Raw genomic sequence first — 5078 nt, 5'->3', positions numbered from 1 at the left:
GGTGCTAAATAAATAAATAAATAAAAGTTATCAATTGTTAGGTGTCGTCTCGGTCTATTGTTGTCAAAATGTGAACAGCATTATGAGGAGGACTGTGTAATACCCATTTTAATTTACTGGACGATTCATGGATCAACACCTGTAGCAAATTTTGCCATTAATCTACTTGTTAAAGAACAGCAAGTTATGCAAAATGTACTGAAACATTGAACTGTTGGACATGTGCATCCAAAGGTTTAGAGAAGGTCACATTAAAGGGAATCTGTCACCAGGTTTTTGTCACGCGCAGCATAACGTAGGGGCAGAGATCTTGAGTCCAGTGGTGTGTCACTTACTGGGCTGCTTACTGTAATTGTGATAAAATCTCGGTTTAATCAGCAGAATGATATCATTACAGGACTACTTGGCGTGCTGCAGGTAGTCCAGCATATTCATGAGCTCTGTATACTGCTAGATCTGCAGCAGAGAAAACATTGATTTTATAAAAATGACAGCAAACAGCTCAGTAAGTGACACATCACTGTAATCAGGGTCTCTGTTTCTACATTATGCTGCTCTCAGATCTGAGAGCAAAAACCTGCTGACAGATTCCCTTTAAGTTCACCTGAAAAGGTTAGAGGGCATTTTAAGATCATCCTGAAATCTCACCCGAAAGTCAAATATCCTTAACAATTTGTAAATAGTGGATGTAATATATATTATATTGGGATTTTTTGAGTGGTGAGCTGACATTTTTATTGTTACCATTTTGGGGTACAGATATTTTGAATTCCATTCAATGCATTTTTAGGCAGATGCAGTGAACAAAAAAAGGTGGGGTGTATTGAAAAGAAAAAAAAATTAATAAAAAATAAATAAATAAAATATATATATATATATATATATATATATATATATATATACATATATATACAGTATATACATACACACTTTTTTTTCCTTTTTAAATAATATGTAGAGAGCATCTTTCATATATTCACTGTTGCTGCCCACTGACTCAGCTCTGCTCAGTGTAAAGCCTCATTCAAAAGTCCATGATGCACAAATGTCTGAATTAGGCTTTACTACTACCTCTGCAAAGTGCTGTAGACAAGATGACTTTATCACTGCCACTGGTTATTGCGCTCTGCCCATTAAAGTTCAACTGCTGAATATCCTGGAAGGCACTGTGAATGAGTGATAATGAGCAGCACTAATACATTTGATTCAGTATTTACAGATAAAGGCATCATCTAGTCATTTGTGCTAAAAATTATTTAGGTTAAGATCATATAAAAGCATTATTAGATGTGTGTACTAGGGTCAAGTTATATTTACATGTAGCTGAACAATGGACCCTTGTCACAATGACTTTAGAATAGTGGAGAGCCAGGGCTCCTAAGCTGTCCTTCAAGCTAGGGAGCCCTATGCTAACCCTATTCTCAGTGATACCCCTAATGGCGAAGACCTCTGAGTCTCCTTCCTGGCCTTGCTCCTGACCTGTCCTGATCTAATTCCCCCTCCCACAGGGAGGGATGGGACAGAAGTGTGATGAAGTCACAGAAAAAAAACAGACGGGGGGGAAAAAAACAAAACTATCACACAGGATAACACAATAAGAGATTCAGGAGCAAAACAAGAGTAGGAAGGAAGTACAAAAAACGGGTACACTACACAACCACACCAAGCAAAAAGCACCACTAAAAACAACTTTCACCAGAAAGCGTCTGGGACATCACACCCCACAGTCCAACACAGAATAAACTATAGATGGCATGGGCAGAAGGATTCCAACAGTATTAATAGGAGGGGAACAAATGTGATAGGTCTCCCCACAACATGTGATTTAAGGAGCAAGCAGACTAACAGAGATTAAAGGGTGCTTTACATGCGGCGACATCGCTAGTGATTGCTAGCGATGTCATGAGCGATAGCACCCGCCCCCGTCGTTCGTGCGACATGTGTTGATCGTTGCCGTAACGAACTATCGCTACGGCAGCGTCACACGCACATACCTGTTCAGCGACGTCGCTGTGGCCACGGAACAATCCCTCCTTCAAGGTGCGTTCGGCATCACAGCGATGTCACTAAACGGCTGCCCAATAGAAGAGGAGGGGAGGAGATGAGCGGCCGGAACATGCCGCCCACCTCCTTCCTTCCTCCTTTCCGGTGGACGCAGGTAGGATGATGTTCGTCGTTCCTACAGTGTCAAATACAGCGATGTGTGGTGCCGCAGGAACGACGAACAACCTGCGGAATGAAACACCAACGACATTATGATTTGGAGCGACGTGTCAACGATCATCGATTTTGCCGTTTTTGCGATCGTTGATCGTCGCTCCTAGCTGTCACATGCTGCGAGGTCGCTAACGACGTCGGATGTGCGTCACAAACACCGTGACCACGACGATATATCGTTAGCGATGTCGCAGTGTGTAAAGCACCCTTAACTCTTGCTAGGCTGGCTATGAATCAGCACACATCAAATCGATGCCCGAGTTTGCCTGTGTTGATTCCAAACGCCAGAGAAAGCATCAGGTGGAGTGTCAGAATCTGCAATCTGAACAGAGTCCATTGACAGTTGTCGAAGTTTGTGCAAACCTCTGTGTGCAAACCTCTAGATTGTTACCAATGGGCCCTAGGCACCCCAGTCTGACACTGTTAGCCAGTAACAATCATCTCTGTTCAGAAATGCCTATAACCTTCAATGACATCACTGCTTCACCACCGTGCGGAGCTGCCGCCCGACCCCCCCCCCCCACCTACTGTCCCCTCTCCAAAATCCTTTAGAATGTAAGCCCGCAAGGGCAGGGCCCTCTTCCCTCTGTACTAGTGTGTCTATTGTAACTTGTATATGTGTTCTGTATATGTAACCCCCTTCTCATGTACAGCACCATGGAATCAATGGTGCTCTATAAATAAATAATAATAAATAATAATAAAAATCTCCTCTGATGTACATTGTACAGGCAGGCAACCTTATTATTATATTACATCTGGACATTGGATGTTTTATTGTTAGGGAAACTGAATTTTGTTCAGAGGAAGAAAGCATGTCATGAGTCTCAAATCCAGAACAGTCCCCACAAATAACTGACACTGAAAGGGAATCAGGGTATGTGCGCACGTGTGCGTATTACATGCAGTTACGCTGCGTTCTGCACCGCAGCGTAACTGCATGCGTCCTGCGTCCCCTGCACAATCTATGGAGGGGACGCAGGAGGGGCCGTGCGCACGTGGCATGTTAGAACGCAGCGATTCGGCTGCTTGCCGAATCACTGCATTCTAAGAAGTGACATGTCACTTCTTTCGTGCGTTCTGCATGCTGTCTATAGGGAGAGGCAGCATGCAGAGCGCACGAATCTGCCGGCACCATGCGCTTCAGAACGCAGCTTTTCAGCTGCACTCTGAAGCGCACATTTTCAGTGCGGTGCAGAGCGCACACGTGGGCACATAGCCTCAGACAGTATTTTTGAAAATGCATTCTCAAGCCTAGGCGAGTCATGATGTCCATTGCTTGCTCTGCTTTCGCCAAACTCTTCTCTTGTCCCTGAACCTTCTCATTTGTTGGAGGTACTGTTACGGTTGCTGTGGCTCTGGAGACTATGTCCGGATTTCTTGCTACTGCACATGTGCAAGCGCTGGAGACTAAGTCCTATCTTGGAGCCATTGCACATGTGCGGGTGACATCATCGCTGACACGAGGTCACATGTCTCTGACACCTTCTAAGCTGATTGGCCACTGGTCATGTGCTTGTGACACGTGGTCACATGTCTCTGACACCTTCTATGCCGATTGATCGCTGGTCATGTGCTTGTGACGCTTTGCTCGGTGATAGGCCAGCGTGACGTCATTGCTGTCATTCTGGCAGCGGATTGGCTCTGGTGTCCTCCATCTTGGATGAGGCACAGAGTCTATATAAGACCCTGACGCACGCCGCTCGGCGCTTAGTCCTCTTGGTTCATGCATGAGGGTAGACGCCCTGTGCACGTCCCTCTAGGCATCTCTGTCTGTTAGGTGAGCGCTACCGGCAGGGTAGCGTTCTTATACCTTACAGCTTCGGCTGCAGTCCGTATCCTTACCTCTTAGTGGAGCGGACATAGGCAGGTGCCTTAGGCACATGGTCCGGCTGGGCCTTGTGATTCTACTCGTAGGTGGACGTTGCCGCTAGGGTAACGTTCCTTATACTGCGTCTGGCAGTTGTTCGTATCCTCGCACACTAGAGGAGCGAACAGAGGTAGGAGCTTTGTGCGGCTTAAGCTGCTGTCTGTCTCTTTTGCACCACTAGAAGAGCGGACCTAGGCAGGTGCTATATCTAGTGGTTCGTGTCCTCGCACACTAGTGGAGCGAACGCAGGTAGGAGCTTTGTGCGGCTTACGCTGCTGTCCGTCTCTTTTGCACCACTAGAAGAGCGGACCTAGGCAGGTGCCATATCTAGTGGTTCGTGTCCTCGCACACTAGTGGAGCGAACGCAGGTAGGAGCCTTGTGCGGCTTACGCTGCTGTCCGTCTCCTGGCACCACTAGAGGAACGGACCTAGGTAGGTGCCATTTCCCACTCACTGCTTTTGTCTCTGTGATCTTTAACAGAGACCATTCCACACACCCTCCAAGTAAGGGAGGAATTGCTTTATTTTCTAATTATATTCCTCTGTGAGTTTAACAGAGGTATTGCACTCTGCACTTGTGCTATTAATTTTTACAGTGGCACACTTATATACCCCTTATCCTCTGTCATAGTCAGCAGCAGAGTCTTTGCACAGTAGACCCTGACTGTCTGACATTCCTTTAGGTTTTATTATCAGACAGCCCCCCGTAACATTAGGACTGAGCCAAGGGTCTGGCAGTTATGGCAGAATATCAGCAGTTACACCGTTACATACAAGTACTTGAGTCGCGGCTCAAGAGTATAGAGGATAAACCTCAGACCATGGTGACATCTGCACATGATCCTCGACTTGCTCTGCCAAACAGATATTCTGGCGATGCCAGATCATGTCGTGGTTTCATTAGTCAGTGTCAGATACACCTAGAGGTCAACTCTTCTCGCTTCTCTACGGAGAGGTCCAGAGTAGGCTTTATCATCTCCTTACTTCAGGA

Source organism: Anomaloglossus baeobatrachus, chromosome 5, assembly GCF_048569485.1.
Source record: "Anomaloglossus baeobatrachus isolate aAnoBae1 chromosome 5, aAnoBae1.hap1, whole genome shotgun sequence".
In the NCBI taxonomy this organism is placed as follows: domain Eukaryota; kingdom Metazoa; phylum Chordata; class Amphibia; order Anura; family Aromobatidae; genus Anomaloglossus; species Anomaloglossus baeobatrachus.
Note: the sequence above shows the minus strand (reverse complement) of the source record.